This window comes from Ursus maritimus, unplaced genomic scaffold (genome assembly GCF_017311325.1).
Source record: "Ursus maritimus isolate PB19 unplaced genomic scaffold, ASM1731132v1 scaffold_9, whole genome shotgun sequence".
In the NCBI taxonomy this organism is placed as follows: Eukaryota; Metazoa; Chordata; class Mammalia; order Carnivora; family Ursidae; genus Ursus; species Ursus maritimus.
In genome coordinates, this window is record NW_024427107.1 from 29,415,272 (window position 1) to 29,435,873 (window position 20,602).

General features: G+C 41.7%; 1 protein-coding gene across 1 annotated transcript in view; it reads right to left on the reverse strand.

The window, feature by feature from the left end:
• The window catches only part of PAG1 (phosphoprotein membrane anchor with glycosphingolipid microdomains 1), a 136,394-nt gene extending 119,230 nt beyond the window's left edge, over positions 1-17,164 (reverse strand). Inside the window, exon 1 of the mRNA XM_008689086.2 lies at positions 17,034-17,164. The gene's annotated coding sequence lies outside the window, so the exon portion shown is untranslated. The remainder of the gene's footprint in view (positions 1-17,033) is intronic.
• Between the last annotated feature and the right edge of the window lie 3,438 nt (positions 17,165-20,602).

Consider the following 20,602-nt stretch of genomic DNA (forward strand, 5'->3'; position numbering starts at 1 on the left):
TGCACAAGAGGGGACAGGGGCGGAGGGAGACACAGACTCCCCGCTGAGCAGGGAGCCCAATGCAGGGCTTGCTCCCAGGACCCCAAGACCAAGTTCTGAGCCAAAGGCAGACGCTTAACCAACTGAGCCACCCAGGCACCTCTGGAACTCGGCATTTTTACAAGCATTTTAAAAGTGAATTAAGGCTCATGCTCTCAACAGGCTGAAAGACTCAGGCTGGGTCTGGACGGGGCGCAGAGGAGGAGCCGGAGATCAGCCTCTTGGCATCCAGCCGGCATGCTGCCTATTCTGTTCTCAAAAGGTACCCTTGGTTCCAGGATGTGGGCCCCAGGCTGGGGCCCCACCATCCCTGTCTCTGATTCCGGTTCCCCTTCTGTCCCACTCCAAAGTGATCTTCCTAAACTACAAACCTGGCCGTGCTGTTCCCTGCTGCGGCGCACCCAGCCGCAACTCTGCCCTCCCCATCCCTTCGGACTGCCTGGGTCTGCTCTGCCCAAGCTGGTCTCTGAATTCCCACCAGCCCTGGTTGTTTCCTTCACAATGCAGCTTTCATTTCATCTTCTCAAGGGGGCTCTCCCCAGTTGCCCAGTCATTCCTAATAACATAAATACATTTTACTTCTCTGTCCAGAACAGAATACCTACTGATATTCAACATCAGAACAGGTAGCTTGTTGGCTGCTCTATCCACTATCATGGTGCCCAGCACACAGGAGGAACTCAATCAATGTATGCTGAATAGATGAACACATTAATGAATTACTGGCCTGCACTGACGCCAGTCTTGGCGAGGTTCTCACACTGGATGCATGAGGCTGACAGAAAAGTTCAATTTCTTACCACACAATAGGATGACCGTGGGGCAGAATTTTTTTTGTGCAGTATCTGTGGCTCAGGGGAAAGTATTAAATATAATTTCTGTAAACTGACCCCATTCTATTAAAGAAAGCTGGCATTTAAATCATTACCATATCTTCCTAGTTGTTTGTGAAGTGAGGCATTTCTTCTTCTTTTTTTCCCCCCACACAACTGGATTTTCTATAAATTTCACATGGGATGTCCTTAAAAGAGTTCGTTGTGTATACTTTTTATGAATACAAAAATCACCTCACTTAAATTTTCCTACTTACTGAAAAAAAATAAAAGTATTGTCTTTAGAACAAAATATCCCTTAACAACAAAACGGTCAGTTCAGACAGTATTATAAATCTATTCATGTTATAACCGTTCTCAGTCCCTTTAGAAACTGTGGAACAATGGAGCCCATCCACAGGCTCTTGTGTGCCGCTCTCTGGAAAACGGACAGGCATTCTGACCACAGAAAGTCTAGAGAAGAGGCTTTATAAAGAAGGCTATCCAAATGCATTTCTGTCCAACTTCTGAATTCCTTATTGTGTAAGGAAGGATTTCAGAGAGCCACAGGTATATTAAGAATAAAAGACAACTATGAATAGATGGCAGTTCAATTTTAGTAGTGGCCTCCCCTCTCCCACTAATTCAGAAAAATTATATTCTCTACCGTCGTTTCCCAGCAAAGACCCTGCCACCCATCTTTCTCACAAGGGAAAAACAAAGTGAAAATCTCTACCTCGGAACTTTAATTGGTTCTCCTGTGTGTGTCTTTATGGCAGTGAGTTTCAAACTAACAACAAACGAGGGACGAGGGCACATGGCTTTGGTTTAGAGAGAGTGACAGAAAGGAAAAATGGAAATAGTGGGCTGCAAGGCAGGAGGCCATAGTTATGAAAGGAAAATAAGGCCCCTTGTGGCCAGCCTCATGAGGAGATAAGTACACACTTCACCTCCAATGGTTTCTGGCCTGCTGGGGGTACATGGCCGCCAGGGATTACAGATGGGAATGCAGTCCAAGGGGGAGAAGCTGCCACACTGGGCCTGTGTAGGTGGCACTTAGGGAAACCCATTACCCCAGGCTGAAACTAAAAGTAAACAAAGGGACAAGGGAGTGTTGCCATTGTTTAATCTCTTCTCTTCTTTTTTCAACCTTCCCTCCCCTTCCTTCCACAGTGGTTTGCGACCTACAGCACCTGACAGGTATCCTGCCCTCTAAATGGGTGGTTCTAAGTGATGGCTGCATTACCTGGGGTGGGGCAGAAGGGAGGTGCCTTTCAAAAACCACCAAGGGCTGGGGCGCCTGGGTGGCTCAGTCGGTTGAGCAACCGACTTTTGATCTCAGCTCAGGTCCTGATCTCAGGGTCCCAAGTTCAAGCCTTGTGTTGGGCTCCACCCTGGGTGTGGACCACACTTAAAAAAATAAAAAACCTAAAAACACAAAGGTCGAGACCCCCTAGAGCATGTTAATCAGAATTACTGGGGGGAGGCCACGGACATCACAAGTATGACACCTCCCCAGGTAATGTTCTTACGCAGTCAGTATGGTGAACCACTGCTCTAAAGGCAGCTAGACTAAAAGAGGGAGAAGGAGAAAGGTGAGACAGATCAGATGATCTGCCCCCAAAGAGGGGGGGAAACATCACCAGAACACAAAGGAGGGTGATATTTAATGAGGAAGGGAATGTAGCAGTGACAATGTGAGGCCCCTGTGGGCTGTCAGCTCTTTAACAACAGGAAATGTGGTAAGAAGAAGAAATGCTTGCAAACTCAGGAAGATGCTTGGCAAGAAAAGACAGGTGCAAAACCAAAGCAGGACTTTAGCTCTTTAAAGTTGGGAAATAGGAGAGAAAATAACACTTGCGAGGAGGCTGCTGCTGGAGTAGGAGGTAGGTGTAAACCAGGACACCCAAGAACGAAGTCTGCTGATGGGAAAGGCGAGGGACGTATTTCCACTACCAAGGGCAATGATTCAATGTCTTTTCATATTGATGGTTCACCCTCAGAGGAAATGTTGGTATTACACTGAAGCAATGAAGAACTTTAAAAAAGAGGTAACAGTAGCAAAGTAACCCCTACTACATGCTCCTGAATGCCTATAGAAACATTGGCAATTACCTTATTCACTCAGCTGTTAGCTCACATTCATCTTCAAGAACTTACTACTTGATGATGGTCTTGAGTTCTCAAAAGGCAAATTTCTTCCGTGTCCCTATACACATGCAGTTTTCCCCCAAGGCTAGTATAATACTACACTCTGTTCTTTCCTCAAATTTACAGAAATTGGGTCCCCCTTGCTGGTAAATGGGTCCCACAATCTGCGGTATGTTCTGCCTAAGTAACATTGCCATGGGAGCACGCATACTCACATGAAGCAAGAGCAAATTTTACACATGGATCGAAATATGCATTCACGTTCATAGCCACTTAGGAGTGCCATGGAAAATTAGTTAAACCCCAGTGCCATACAGTTGTAATTTCCTGAGTACCACCACTGGAATCTGGAAATGAATAAATATGTGAAATAAACAGATATGAAAATAAATACACACAAAAAGAAACTAACAAGGCTCGCTAAGTACCGTTAGGCAAATCACATAAGATTATGCAGAATTCTTTAAAAATCCGAACAAGTCTGCAGTATCTCACTTTGTACTAGCATCTTACTCCCAAGCTGAGAACACTAGATACCGCACACTGTTTTACACTTCATGTCTTTATCTCTCATCTCACTGCCCAAAGATTTTGGGATGGGTATGAGGGTTACTTTGCATGAGTCTGGCACTACCTGCAGTGATAGCTTCTATTGTTCCCTTTGGATTTTTCTTGAAGGATATCTTTTTGACCTCACAAAACTATCTTCATCTTCTGGGACCCTGGGCCCCAGGGGTTCTGGAGTAAATGAACATGGCTACGATCCAGGCCTATAACGGGGAGGTGAAACCACAAACCACAAGAGAATGCAGATCTGGCAGCCATAACACATCCATACCTGGCGTTGTTCCACCAAAATTGAACAGCTAACTTGGCATTTTGTCAAGTCTGATGGGAAACTAATGATGTGAAAGCAAGATAAGTATACTCAGGGCTAAATGCTATGAAATGTGTGTGTGGCAGAGGGGATGGGAGGGTGGGAGTGGGAAAGAGGAAGGAACAATTATTTGAGATGTAATATCCTGGGATACACTGAGCAAGTTCACAAAACTTTACCCACAATTTTGAAATGCAAAATTTTCTGAAAACAGGGTTTCTTTGTTACTTTGCTACCAAATGAATTTACTCCAAAACTGACCTGAACTGACATCAAATTATTTGGTCATCCTCTGTTCTCTTAAATGTGAATATTCATCCACTTTGCTACAGAAATTACGGTTTCCTGGGATCACAAGGAACTATTACATAACATACAGTACATAAACTATATTACCCTTCTAAATCTGAACTCTGAAAGACACATGGCCCCAAAGGGATTGCTGACCCCCTACACAACTCTCCAGATAGGTGAATTCTCTGGATTTAATCCTTTTGTAGTTTCCCCACATCATGCAGTATTCATCTGACCTCAGTCAGCTTATCAATGATTTCAATGACATTATTTTAGTAGACTGAATCACAGGGAACAAAACTGGGCAAAGCTGAAAAACAGGCATACCCCGGACTCTTTGATGTAGCACATACGCTGCATTTAACATACGTGCTTATCTTCTCCTTTGCCACGTTTCTCACCTGGTTAATCTGAGAATTCTGATAACAAAGTATACTCAAACCTGCACTGTAGCAGGGTGTGGCAACGGTAATAAGAAAAATATAAACATGATAACCTTCAAAAAGAAGTCAACAAACTACATTTTTCCTTGTAAAAATTAAGATCCCAAACGAAATGTCCAGAGATATCCTAAAAGGCAAATCTATAGAGACAGTGAGAAAAGAGAAAGAGACAGAAAGATCAGCACTGGTGGCCTGGGGTTGACCGTGGGAATACAGTGACCACAACAGGCACAAGGGATCTTTTTGGGGTGATGGAAAAGCCCTAAAATTGGAATGTGATGGTAGTTCCAAAGTTCTGTACATTTACTAAAGCCCAGTGACTTGTACACTTAAAACAGGAGACTTTCATGGCATGCAAATTATAACTCAAAGAAGATGTTAAAAAAGTTAAAAAGTTAAAAAGATGTCAATACCACCTCTTCTTTCCTGATATTTCAAATTAATATCAGTTGAAATGAAGAGAAAGGCAAAAAAGGGGACCTATTCCTCACTATCAAGGGAAAATGAGAAATTTTACCCACAAGTGACTGATTTTACATCTAGCCAGAGAACATAAATTTCTTCTGGATAGTCCCTTATATTTAGCAACTAAAATCAAAATTATTTTTTAATGTATCATATATTCCTCTAAGTACAGCGTACATCACACTGAATAATAGTATTTTATTTGCCAGTCATATTCAAACAGAGTATAAATTCCTGAGGGCTGGGACAATGTCACGGTTTGCCCTGTATTTTCAGGACCTTTAATGCTCAATAAATGATTATATTGATTGCAACGATTTCTTTCCAAGTACCGTCTATCACATTTCCATTTGCTTGAACAATAGAAAAAAAAAGTAAACAGACATTCCCTACTTTCTAGTTCAAGGTTTCTCAGCTTCAGCACTATTGACATTTTGGGTCAAAGACTTTTTCCCCGAAGCGGGCTGTTTTGTGCACTGCAGAATGTAGGATGGCGTCCCTGGTCTCTACCCGCTCATGCCAGTAGTGTCCCTCTCCCCAGTCATGACAACCAAAACTGTCTCCAGACATGGTCAAATGTCTCCTGCAGGACAAAGCCGCCCCCAGCTGAGAACCACAGCTCTCATTAGAAAGAGAGTAAGACAGATCAACCCAAACTAAACGCAGTCACATTTCAACAACACCTTTTGTGTTATCATTTTCTGCAGTTAGTGAGAACATCAAGAAAGAAAAAGCGTATGACTAGGAAATGATGATTTTCTGACCACAAGCCTTGGCATATTATAGGGAGAAGAAAAGGAGAACATTCTTTTTATTCTTCCTGTAACTGTGGAGATGAGAAAGGCTTATTCTAATCCAAGGCTGACAGTTTTCAGGATATGTGGAGCTGTGAAAATACATAAGAGAAGGGTCCAAATGCCAAATGGCCCGTGGCTATAAAACAGTATAAAAGAAGCATGTTCATTGCCAGCACTGGGCTGTTTATTATGAATTGTATCTAGGAGAACAATTTTGAGAATGCTATTGAATATTTATTAAAAGATCTATAATAATTCGGGTCCTGACATGCCACTATTAGCAAATCACTCAGCCAGTGGGAAAGGTTAAGAGCCTTGGTGGCAGAAGCCATTAAAGTAAGTGTAAGTTTAACACTTTGGTGTTTTATTTTATTTTTCTCAACAACCATAGTGTTTAGTAATCCTGTTCTAAATATCCCAGGACAAAACCTGAAAAGCTATTATCCATACTGTATGCTTTTTTTTTTTTTTTTTAAGATTTTATTTGAGAGAGGGAGAGAGGGCAACTGAAAGCGAGCAGGGGCACAGGGAGGGGCAGAAGAGAAAGCAGGCTCCCTGCTGAGCAGGGAGCCCCACATGGAGCTTGATCCTAGGACCCTGAGATCATGACCTGCGCCCAAGGCAGCCGCTTAACCGACTGAGCCACCCAGGTGCCCCCATACTGTATGCTTTTAATGAGACTCCAAAGTTTTGGCGGTCTTTTTGTTTTGTTTTTTAGTTTTAATCCTATTTTGGAGATACTGAGCATTTCACATTGATGTTAAAGTTTAAGACACACATTTTGGGCAAAGTGACTATTACATAATGAAGGAAAGGGAAAATATTCTTAACATCATCCGAATATGTTTAAACATTTATGAAGATTCTTAATACTTCACTTGAAAGCATCTTTATTTTTTACTGAGAAAAATAAAGGCATACGCTTCTGACATCAACACCAACAATCTGGGCACTACATACGACACTCTTCTAGTTTTCAACCACTCCTGCATTTATCAATCTCTTATATACAAGAAAAAGCTACAGTAGCCAGTTACCTGTCAATTCCTAACCTTTGAAAAGGAAGCATATCTTTTAAATTCTGTTTGTAATAATGTTTTTATTTTTCTCTGTGTGCCTATTGGTAAACATAAGCAGGTTTAGGACTTTGAATAGTAAACATATAATTCCTAAATCCATGAAGAGAAAGAATATACATGATATGCAAAAACACTCTATTCAATCAAGCCCTAACTATACACATAATTATGGTATTCAAATTAGATTACTAATTTAGACATGTTCTATCATGTCAAAGTGTACACTAGCATAAAAATGTCTGAACAAAATTCAGTAGGAAGTAAAAAGAGGTAAAGAAAATTCAATTATTCTTTTCAGCAAATGAAAACTCCTGGTACATAACATTAAAATATAGACTCATGGGAAGATTAGCAGGAAATGCAGCTTAATTATTTATCTTGGTAGTGGGTAATAAATACAGTAGTGTCAAATCACCTCAACAGAATACTAACATTGTGCCCTGGATTATCATATTTGCCTTTGGGTGAAATTGGGATACATGAGGCATGAAATGGCCAAATTAATTTTCATTTTCCTTCATCTGCATTTCCTCACATATTTTTATAAATATAAAATGCAATAAAATCTTATATAAAATACCATATCACTTTACATTATTATCTAAATTTTCATATGCCTCTTACATAGCTTCTCAACTACACTGCACTAAAGCCACGAGAATACACCAAGCGTAACGGTAATTACTAGAAATAAGAGGTGCCAAACATTTTCATAAAACTTTTTAAAATTTATAAATGTACGGTTATTTTTAAAAATCAGCACCATTAACAAAAGATTAACCCGCCAAATGTCACAAAAGCTTAAGCCCCCTTGGATTCTACTTTTCCTACTGAAGCTAAAACGTAAAATTGGCACCGTGAAGCTTGAAATTGAGATTTAAGGATAAGCACGGGTACCAGCATTTTGCTACTTGCTAGAAATTGCTTTCATCTGGAAACTGCCGGTTAGCAAGGTTCATAGATATTTTTTTGTGAAATAAAAAAAAATACAGCACCATAAACTTTTCAAACTGTCACAAAATTTCACGTTCTCATGATTCTACTGTTCCTGTATGTTAATTGCTACTATCCGATTTAAAGTAGCGAAATTAGGTAAATCATAATTTTAGAATATGAGGAGCCAAAACAGAAGTTGTAAAAGTAAAATAAACCCTTTAGATGTATCCTGCATCATTTTACACCGCTCAACTGTAAAATGCTCAAGACAAATGTTTTACTACTCTGGCATTAGACGGGTAACATCATAGCTGCTTTGGCAAGATTAAGCAAGCTACATCATTTAATGCATTTGGAATATACAAGAATAATATTATAAAAGGAAAACCAATAGCTTAAACTTAATTTGGGTTTTGTTTCACATGCACACACACGTACGCACAGAACACTTTCCACATACGACAACCATTGCGACAACTGAACTGAATTTGTTGCAACAACAAATTTGCATTGCACCACAAGTACCAGGTTTAACTATGATAATTTTGCAGTTTAAAATACTCAATCTTTTTATTTTATAACTTCTTTTATGCTTCTTTTTAAGCTTTTAAGATAATGAAAGAAAATGATGCTCATTTTGTGAAGAAAGATTTTCCCCCAGTCCACCTTAATTACATGCATTTGCATAAATAACCTCTGGCCCATCAAATACAGACCATAGCCAACGCAGTTTCTACTGTTGGTGCTTTGAGCAGATTAATAAAAACAATCTCTGAAATGTTCCACCCTCTAATTTTTCTTTAGTACCTATTCACGAAGACACAGGCAAGAACCTGGAATGTGAAGTCAGAACGCCTGGGTTTGGGTCCTAGGGGCTGTGCCATTTATTAGCTGTGTTACCGCCACCCATTATCTGAACCCTGCATCTCAGTTCTTTCATCTCTATAATTGGAGTAATTCTGCCTTTAGGTCAAAATTAAAGCCAAAACGGGTGAGGACTAACATGTATGATATAAACTAAAATACACGGTCATTGTTTCCATCATCCCCAAATACTCTAGTTTGTCTATAATATAACGAGGCCTGTTTTTATGACAAGTGAAAATTAGAGGAAACTATACTCAACATATCTCAAATACACCAATGAGCCAAAAGATTCATTTATAACTATAAAAGGATTGGTTCAAAGTCCAAACCCTCTTAAGATGTTATGACCACAATAAAAGCTTAGTTCTGTAAACTGCCGAATAATATGCCATTTATCACTTTTCCTCCCAGCGTGTTCATAGATACAACGAGACATGTCTGTTAGAAGAACCAAGCACTTCAGCTACCGAGAGAGTGACTCTTTCTTCCTTCCCACTTTCCCAAGTGCCCATGACCTGCTGTCAATGAAGGAGATAAATGAATGGAAAAGAAACATAAGAAAGGCAATTCTATGCCCTATGCAGCTTCAGATCCAGGATCATGTTTTTTCATGATTTTAAGTCTTCACCCTTATCTGTTGCACCCACTTTCCAGATGGTAGGCCCTCACGTTTATCGACAAAAGAGAAAGCTGTATGAGAAACAGCCACCATCATCTGCATAGATACAAGCAAGTGAACAGGCAGACCATTCCCTCTGCTCGCTGCTTTCTTCTATTTCATTCCTTTTGTTACACAGCCCCCATTCCATCACGCACCTCATTTTGCTTTGCCTCGGGCTTCTGCCACTTTGTGTCCAAGCACTTGTCGAAAACTTCCCTCACTGAATCTCACTAGCCCATCTTTTCTTCCACCTGCCACTTAGGCCCTCATTTGTTTTTGTTTTTTTTCTCCCCACTCCACGCGTTCTCCCAGGCAGATCACCACCACCTCAACAACAATGTGAAACACACAGAAGATGTGCAAGCTTTTATTTTCAGCTCGGCCTCTGTCTTGAATTCCAGAACCACAGGCCGGTACAATGGTCAATTAAATCTCGAGCCCTGAATGAGCCTCTGGCACCTCACATGACATAAACTCACCAATCAGTTCGTCAGCTTCCCCTGCAGTCTGCACCATCCTCTGTATTCCCGATCATGACCAATGGCACCTCTTTCCATTCAGTCACCCAAGCCAGAGACCTGGGGAGTCATCCTCCAAGTCACCATCCCCTCCCTGCTTCTCATCCCTCCACCTTTCCCCACTCTTATCGGTATGAGTTCAGACCTTAAACCTGCACTAGGATTCATTCAACATTTTGTTTTTGTTTTTGTTTTTTATGGGGCTTCTGTGTCTGCCCCCCACCCTACACTCCCCATTCTTTACAAAACACCCAGAGTAATCATTCTAAAAGAACCACCTAGGGTGTCCAAATTCATCTGGACCAAGCATGGTCCCCATGACCCTTCCTTAACTGGCCCTGGTCTCCACTCCCCATCTCTGGCCTCATCCACAGCCCTCGATGTGCACCAGCCACATGGCACATAGAACCAGCTGTGCTATAGACATGCCACCTGCTCTCTTTGGTACTTGCACTGCACTGTTCTCTCTGGGCCCTCCGTTCAGAACAATTTCTGTCAGCCCACCCCCATCCTCAGCTGCCTGTCCCCCTCTGACTTGCCTGCCAGACTCAGATTCAGCCCCTTGGAGTCAGGTATGCCTGACAGAGCCCAGCATCTTTTATGCTTCATACAGCTGCATCTTTTTCCCATCATTCTGCTGAGATTCTGGAGGGCAGTGCAAGGATTCTTCTGTTTGAGATTTCAACATCCAACAACACGCCTGGTATCCTGTCAATATATATCTGGTAAATGCATTAATGAGTAAATATCATTCCAACTCAGTCTGACTCAAACAAGGCCAAGCTGCTAGTGATTGATTATGTGTGAATTAGAGGTTCACAGCTCTCCTTAGAAGGTGTCAGGGAAAAAATAATAAGGCCACAGTGGTTGCAACTCCCCAGTGCTGAATGCAGAGGTTGCAGTATTCTTGTGTACAACTGTGTTACAGCTTGGCTTTTTTTAATTTAAAAAGAAATCATTGTGTTGTGTGGTTTTATTGCCTCTAACTTATAACATGAGTGGCCTCAACATTAAAGTTTCCCCATTGCTTCAGCATGTTCAACCCTAATGGGAATGACAAAGGAATGGGTACGGTCGGGGGTGAAGGGCCGGAGTGAGCAGAAGCAATATTAACAGTAATGATCGAGTCACAAATGCAGTGAGACTAGATGTCCAAAGACCTACCTGATTACCTTTCATTACTTAGAGAATAAATCCACAGAAAGACTTACATATGCAACACTGGGAGCCCTCTGAAGACTAGAATGACAGATGACAACAATGTTGACTTAGTCACACCTTCTGGGACTTTTACAAAATCAACTGAAGCTGATCACTTGCAAATGAATACGGGATAAGGTATGTAGATATTGGGTCCTATGAAATTGTAGAGAAAGGTATAAAGCTGCTGGTCAATTTCATTTTTTTTTTTTTTTTTACTTGCCTACTCCATAAGGTTCATAGGGCTTCCAGTGCTCTGTAATTTAAGTAAAGGCCCTCCAGTCAGGCCAAAATTCCCTATCCTTTGCAATAGTGTCTATATTTAGAAAACTGATTTTTCATAAGTTTTTAGTCACTCACAGGTTTAAAAATTGTACAATCCTATAAAATCAAGGAAGGGGGAGCAGATGAAACATCAACACAATATGTCAAAATGTTATAACAACAACAAAATAATAACTCAAAACCCAAGGAATATGAAGAACTTATTGAACAAATGCTGACTCCGATGTGAAATCAAGAAAAAATGGAGAAAGTAAGGTTCAGAGGAAGGGTTTTAAAAATACTACAAGTTGGTCATAAATTCTGTCTTTGTATTGTACATTTGGGCTGGAATTAGATTTTAATACAGGTATAGAAGATTTGATGCACTGTTCCTATTCTGAGACAACACACTTGATCCTTACTTGCTAGACACATGTATTCATTTAATTTACAAGCCATAGTCTCACTGTGAATAGCATATGACACTGTTGCAGTGATCGTCATTACTGATACTTTTTTATAAACTTTTTTTTTAATCACCAGAGAAAATCTCAGGTTTCTGTACTTCCCCTTTCTTTAATGAGAGTGACACAAGTATGTGACCCGAACACAAATAAAGTTAATGTGCCTCTCCACTGGGTCCCATCATCGGTGGAAGGCTTTACACTTCCTATTGCACAATGCTAACATGTGGTTTTCTTTTCTAAGCTTGTTGTATGAACTAAGCTTAAGTTCTTCCTCCACAAACACATGGAGAGGATACTACCTATGTAGTCAATGCCAGATGCTGGTTATGGGCAAGAAGGTGGGCAATGGGCCTTCCCACCATCTCTTTAGCTCTATCCCACGGTCATTGTGGGAACCAAGTGAGATAGTATGGGGTTATTTTGAGAAGCACAATATAGGACACCTATGCAGCACAGCTGAACGATCATGAAGGCTCCAAAATTAGATGCAGAATATACTGTATGGAACCCAGGCCTTGTCAGACAACCGAGGGTTCCATTCTTGGCTCCAAAACTCACTAATGCGACCCTGGGCAGATGCCCTGACCTTTCTACGCCTCAGTTTCCACTTCTGAAAAACAGTATAATAAAGTAACTACCATATAAGGTCACCATGAGGATTAAAGTAAATACTGCATGTAAACTTCTTAGCATGGCAGCTGGCACATGGGAAGTGACGTGTGTTAACTATTCACTCCAATTCTTATCCAGAAGGCATGACTAATAAGGACTAGAAATGTGGCAGATAAATCATTCTGAGAGCTGTCCCCCCCCATCTCTGCCCCTAGTCCTCAAATTCAGTAATGCCCCAGCCTTGAGGGGCTGTCTCAGCCATGTTGAATATGAACTGCTTGCTTGTATAACCAGAAACTTGTATAATTCCCTGACACATCTCTCATGGCTGTATGAAGCAAGGGCTCTAGAAACAGAATCAGCTCCCAACTCCCCAAGCCAGAAGTGAAGATAAGTCAAAACAGTAGATATGACTAGGGAGAGGAAATGATCTTCATTCACTTTATCCATATTAAAATTACCTTGTGTTTCCTGTACATATATATTCTGACAGCGGGAGAAAGCTGAAGTCAGAGAAGTTATTTGGAGATCTATAGGTGACTACAGATAAGCCAATAAATAGTTCACACAGATGAGAAATAAAACAGAGCTATATAAATTCTGAAGAATTAGTTAAAACTAAATTACGGACCCAGCTTAAGTCACGAAAGTGATCAAGGAAGACTTCAATTATAGAATAACCCAGAACAGAGGAGCATTTGAAATATAGATTCAGTAGAAGGGAATATCTGTACTCTGACAAGGAGGGTTAAAATTGAACGAGAAGGGGGCGCCTGGGTGGCTCAGTAAGTTGAGCATCTGCTTTCAGCTCAGGTCATGATCCCAGGGTCCTGGGATTGAGCCCCGCATCAGGCTCCTTACTCAGTAGGGAGCCTGTTTCTCCTTCTCCCTCTGCCTGCTGCTCCCCCTGCTTGTGCTTTCTTTCTGTCAAATAAGTAAATAAATATTTTAAAAAATGAAAAAAACTAAAGAAAAATAAAATTGAAGTAGAAGATATTTCAAAGATGTGAAGAGGCTGTTGATGGCAAGGGCTCTTTTTGGCACACTATATCTGTGGGATTGTGTCCCGAGGCATACTGAGGCACTCTCCTGAAAGCTCATTCTTAGAAAGTTTTGATTTTTTTTAAATTGACATATAACTGACATACATAATTACATTAGTTTCAGGTGTACAACTTAATGATTTGATATATGCATACTGCAAAATGATTTCAGTAAGTCTAGTTAGCATCTGTCACCACACAGTTATATCTTGTGATGAGAACTTTTGAGATCTACTCTCTTAGCAACTATCAAATATGCAATATGGTATTATTAACTATGGTCACCATGCTGTACAGAGTCTTGATTTTTAAAAAAAGAAAGCCAACTTAGAACATCTGTCCCAAAGTACTTTCAGCGGTAGAATACATTAGCTAAGAGGTTACATCGGTCTACAAGCAGTCTGTGCCTTATATAGCAATTAGGTCTTAACAACCAGAAAATAGAATAAATATTTACCAGAGCCAGAACACTATGTAGTATCTGGATGATAACCTAGGAAAGATACACACACACACACACACACACACACACACACACACACGGCATCTCAATCATTCCCAACCTCTGAAGTCAAGTGAGAAGTTCAACAGGCTCTGGACCAGACTTTTAACAAAGTACTGCTCACCAAGCACCCTGGAAACCACTTCCCGTGACACTGGCATTAAGGCCTTAGAAGAAGCATGCTTATTTAATGTAAAATATAAATGATTTCCATTTCTGAATATACAGTAAAATGTGCGGGAAAGTACAAGGCCTTTCTCTTTCTCTCTCTGCCCCACGGTTATTCTCCATCTGGGACTGAATTCATGCTCACGTATGATGCTCTTTGTGGACAGATGACAGCTGCCCATGCTGGTTTTCTAGGGTGTGTGTATCACTGCAACCACATCTGCAGGCAGAAACAAACCAGAGAGCACCATCCTCCGGTGTGAACTGTCACATACCATTTTCCCCCCAATGATTCTCTGAATATATGCATGGGGAAGTAAAAAGCAATGGACTCCGCTTGAAAGTGAAGGAGAAAACATACTTTACCAGCTGGCGCACCTACCCTGTGCTAGGCTAAGCAAGTTATTTAATAATAATTATGGTAATAATAATAACTCCCAGTCTTGGAGAACTATGTTGTGAGTGCTGTTAAGCACTTTGTATACTTTAATGCTTAACTTGCATTTCCTCATCTGTAAACTGAAGATAATAATGCACCTATTTTATTTTATTATTATGAGGATTAAAGGAGAATAGACAGAAAAAGCACTTTGCAAGTTGAGGCAGTAAGGTCAAGGGAACAGGATTTGAAAGAAACAGACATGGGTTAAAATCCCAACTCTGATTTGATCTCGCTGAGCTTCAGCTTCCTCATCTCCCAGGTGAAGAAGAAATGGCCCACCTCAGTGAGGAATTGAGGGAGACAGTAAATTAAACCCCAGCTGGTCTGTATCACTAGAAAGTGTTTAATAAATGTTTATATCCTCTCTCCTGTTACACATATGAGCTGCTTTCATTAGCCTCCATCAGCAGCCATTCAATGTCCCTGGTATTCAAAGATGGGTTTCCTTTCATTGCAATAATAATTTTACCATTTTAATAGCTCAAAGGCTTTCATCTATGAACTCATTTAATTCTCATCATAACCCTGTGAAGTGGGTCCTACTCTCATCCCCAGTTTACAGATGAAGGCACTGAGGCACAGAGTTTAGGTAACTTGCCCAGATCCAAACAGATGGTACGAGAGCCAGGAGCTCAGCTGCCTAGTCTATCCTCCTAACCACAATGCAACAGTGCTGATGGGGGGGTGAGTCTGTTTGAGGGCCCATGCTTGTATGTATTCTCTTCTAGACATAAGCAATGGATGCTCTCACAAACAACGTGTTGCCTAACTTTTCAACTTCTGAAATAACATTTTTGTATTTTCCTAGGATTCTTTAAAAACCTATGATATGCTTTTAAATGTGGTGCCTATAACTAGCTCGTCTTGTTCTATGTGTTGGAATACCATAAATAAAATCACTTCTCTTTCTAAAGGTTGCCTAGATAAATCTTACATTGAAACATACCCATGACTTTTGGTTTAAATATTTATTACAAGTCCAAATTTAAATATATATATATATATATGTGAATATGTGAGTGTATGTATGTGTGTGTATATATATATATATATACACATGAAGTCTTAATGCTGTTATGTTAAGCTAATGACTTTGATACCAAATAATCTGAAAATTCTCCTAGTTTCTTACACTCAGTCTTAACAGTCATAGCAGTACCATATGTATTTCAAAGTATTCCTTTTACAAATTTAATTGACTCAAATATTAAACATCAATGATGACAATCTATTGCTCTACTTAAAAGGAATCTCTAGGGGACAGATGAAAAAGAAAGGTTATAGAATCCTATCCTTCAAAGTAGGACAGGACAGCTACCTATATAAATCACGCTCTTTATTAAGATAATTAAGCCCATCAGTACACTTAACTTTCAGACTCAACAAATGTCTGGGATGAACAATTTCCACTTTTTCTAAAACAAAGGGGATGTGTTCAAAAAGGGTCCTCTGCAAGCTCTCTGCACAATGCATGCTATTTTAAAACATGATTTATGTGTCTAATTCCTGGAGCCGCCTTGAAAAATATACTGGGTTTTTCCTCACATGCTACCTATTAGGAGAAGACACTCCAATCTGAAGAGTGCACTCTGTTTCCAACTACAGGATGCTATATCATGTCAGCATTTTCATTAAATACTGTTCAAGCTGGACCTTAAACAAATGGAACGGAGAGCCACAGCTGCAGCCACTGCAGAGACTGTTATCCCGCCGGGAGGCTTATATAAGAGGCGCAGGACCGGCAGGGTGAAACCCAACTGTCATCATCTGAATCCTATTTCTTTGAGACTTGCCCACATTCTTGAAATGTATGAAATCACATACAATGAACGGATTTCTCATTTTATTTGCCTTATGGCACAAAACGCCGTATTGACTTCCAAGTTGTTTTCTCCCTAAAGGACTGGGCTCCAATTAGGGAAACGTTGGCAACTTCTGCCTAGGGGAAGAGTAGAGTGGGATGCGCGGGAAGCCGAAGGGCTGGGAAGGAATGACTTAGCTCCCATCCCCAAAGACCTGTCGCATCCAGGAATATGACAGGAGTCACTCGCCGGAGGACTTGGAATAGAGGTAACAAGACCCTGTATGCACCCTCCACTGTCAAACACACAGTCAAGGAGCTCCGAACGTGCAATCAGCAGCAGGCGAAATGCCCTCGGAGCACCTGTCCTCTCACAGCACATTTCCAACTGGCACGTTAGTCAGAGGCTGCTGCCAGCCCGCCCTGGAATGCCTCTCCCCGCGTGCCGTGTCCGCTTTTTCGCACCCTGAACTCGCCAAGACGGAGCCCGGTTCCCAACAAGAGGGGCCACCCCCAGCTTCCCACATGAAGATAATAAAAACGCACCTCCCCTCCCCATGGCTCCCTCCAACTTCAGAAACTACAGTCAACTTACCGGGACGCCGGAGACAGGGAGGCTTCCGAGGGGACCTCGCTCCGCGGCGCTCAACCCTGCCGGCCCCGCACTGCCCGGGCGGCGGCGGGGGCAAGGCTAGGCGCTGTCGCTCTGCACCAGCCGCCTTGCTCCGCCGTGCCGGGGGCCGGGCACTCGCCAGGGCGTACCGCCCGGCGGCGGCGGCTGCAGCGGCGACTGAGGCTGCACCCGGCCGCGCGGACCGAGAGCTGCAGATGCCACCGACCCCGGAGTGCGGCGCTCCTAACCCCTGGTGCGTGTCTCCGGCTCCAAGGGAATGGCGACTCAACGAGGACCGCGGCAAGGGAAAAACCGAGTCGCTGTTACCCGCAGAGCCTCCAGCCGGCTGCCGGGCGGTCGGTCACATCGCGGGCGCGCCGGCGGGGGAGCTAGCGGGCCGACACCGCAGTCCGCACTCGCCGCCGCGCCGCGGAGAATGACAAGCGCTGAGGCGGAGCAGCCGTGCGGGGCGCGGGGCGCGAGTGCGCATGATCCCGGCCCGCTGCGGCACGTCACGGGAGAGGGAGGGGCGGGGAGGGGGCGAGCTGGGCGGGGCCGGGGTGGGGGCCCCCGGGGCGGACTCGGGCGCTGCGCCCCGCTCCCTCGCGGGAAGGTACAGGAAGTCTCCCGCCTCTGGTTTTGTGAACCTAAAGCTGCGTGGTTGAATTTGTCTCCAGAGTCCATTGTCCCTTAAAAACGACTGTTTACTCTAAGCGGTCCTTAGGGTGCTGGGCAAGCCCAGAAAAGCCAGTTTAACTCAGGTTATAGCTTAATCGTAAAGGACTGCGATTTAGGGGACAATGGTCCTCTACCTGGCTGTACATTAAAATAACTTGGGAAGCTTGTAAGAGTCCTTTGACCTGACCGCACCCCGGAATCCCGACTCAGTACACGAGAAACCCTGGGCGAGGCGCAGGTATCGGTAGGTTTGTAAAGCTTTCCGGATGATACCGACGCACAGCAGAGGTTTTCAAACCTTTAACGTGTGTCAGAATCTTCTGAGGATTGTGTTAAAATGCAGGTTTCTGATTCAGTAGGCCTAGGCGCTAAGGGAAGACTCATCGTTTCTAACAAGATCCCAGACGATGCCAGTGCTGTAAGGACCAGACCATCCTATCCTTACTACTCAAAGTGTAATGTAGAATCAGGACCAGCGCTTCTGAAACCTTGGGCTGTGTGAGAATCACCTGAGTAGTGTTTTTTTGTTTTTGTTTTAATTACAGAGCACTTTCCCAGGCCCTACCCATGTGGTTCAGCCTCTGAGGCTCTGCTAATTCCACTGGTAAGGAGCACTCCAGATAAGTCTGATTATGGGTGTTGTTTGAACCAAACTTCACTGTATTAGACCAGCAACCTGGAGTTGGGCATGCACTTTTGCAGTGAGAAGGGCCAAAATAGGTCTAGAACCCAGAACATCTGAGTCCAAGCCCAAATGGTACTTTATCTAACTAGTCCAAATTTTCTACAATTACTATACATTGCTGTACTTAGTAGGAAATATATATAAATCACATGAAACGCACATGCACACAACACATTCTGTATTCCTTACACATATTAAAGTGGCTTAAAGTTGGCTGAGGGTAAAGGCTCATTAGGAGGGGAGGGGTAGAATAAGGGATGTTAGAATGGCTGTACCATAGTGCACTGCAGAGGAAAGGGTATGTAGGAAGAAACAAACCTTACCTTCACGCTAGAGCCTGGACTGGCATCTTGGAGAAGATCCAGGAATCAGGCTTGGCCTTTGGTCTCAGAGCACAGGTTGAAACTCAGGTGTTCAAGAGCTTATGAATATATGGCATGTCACATATATGACATCTCACAAAGTCTGGTAAGTTGGCTAAAAAAGATAAAAGGCCCGTTTTATAGATAAAAAAGGATGCTCTGGACATTAGTTGACTTGCACAACCAGTGGAACTTGAACTAGAGTACATATCTATATAGGCATGGCTTCTATAATTCTAAGGAAAACAGTGATTCATATCTTACAAAGAACATGGTTCTATAATTCTAAGGAAAACAGTGATTCATATCTTACAAAGAAAATGGTCTCTATGTTAATATAATATATAATATTAATATATTATATATTAATATAATAATATATTATTATCCACATCCTTTAAAGGTGGTTCCTAAATTTTGAGTTAGAAAGCATTTCATTTTTACAGAGAGGAAATGCACTTTATATCTTCACTCCACTTTTGCAGCTCTACAAATTGGAATGCAAAATGTTCGGAGAGCATCCCAGTCCCCGGACATTGCAGTTACATAATGCAGGCTTCATCAGTTCAAAGAGCAACACTTATATTTTCTGGTGACAAGTGTAATTACCATCCTCATTTTATCCATGCCCAAAGAAGCCAAGTGATTTAGACAAAATCCAGGCAATCTAGTCTCTGTTTTATTCTGCTTTCCTTTTACCAAATGACATACTAAAGATTATTTATCATTTCCAAATTTTTCATACTAAGATTTACCATCATTAAATTAGAACCAAATGTATTTCAAAGCCACTCCTTGATACAGAACCAGAAGTATGAGGAACAATTCTTAAGCTTCTGGTAAATGCTATAGACCATATTCTCAGTCTATGTAAAGTTTTGGAGGGAAGTATGTGATACTTGCACACAATCTCGCAACTCACAGGTTTGCTTTGGAATCCTACCCACCTTTATCTTTGCTTCTTTTTTTTTTTTTTAATAAGATTTTATTTATTCACTTGAGAGAGAGACAGAGAGAGCACAAGCAGGGGGAGAGGCAGAAGCAGACTCCCTGCTGAGTTGGGAGCCCGACATGGGGCTCGATCCCAGGACCTGGAAATCATGACCTGAGCTGAAGGCAGACACTCAACCATCTGAGCCACCCAGGTGCCCCTATCTTTGCTTTCAATGTAAATTTTCCTTAGAGCTATTCTTCCGAGTGTTTACAAAAAAAAAAAAAAAAAAAAAAAAAGAAGGAATGGCTGATTAAAAGAGAATTCTCTGTAAATTAAGGAGCTGGTTGTAGAATTTTGTTAGTTCAGTTTTTAATAAGAAACTATTTTAAATGAATTTTTTAAAAAACCTAGAAGTGGTATACTAGTCTTATTGGGACCTTTAGAAGAACCCAGAGTTGTCATCCTGTTTTCTTAGGTGTTAGAAACTCCAATAAAAATATTTATCTGTATAGTATATGAATTCATTTGTATATTGACTTTAAGAAATCCAGAATTCAATTATATAAAAAGTTAATTAGTATGTCTCATTGCCATTGCATTTTGAGACACTATTATTGGCATTAAACACATGAAATGTGTGATATTGTCTTAATATTGACTGTCTTAGTACTGCCCATGTCTGATTTAGGATTTGCTTCTCATTAGCTGGTGTTGTCTGGCAGAAATAGCAGCTTCATTTTTTTTTTTTTTTTTCCCTCTGAGGTCTACATTCCTTATGGGTCAGCAAAGCCTGCTCTTTGGGTGAGAATTTCTTCAATTAATGCCTCTAAAAGTCCCAACAACAGTCCCCAGACTACAGTTACAAAGATGCTAGCAACTCTATTGAACCTAT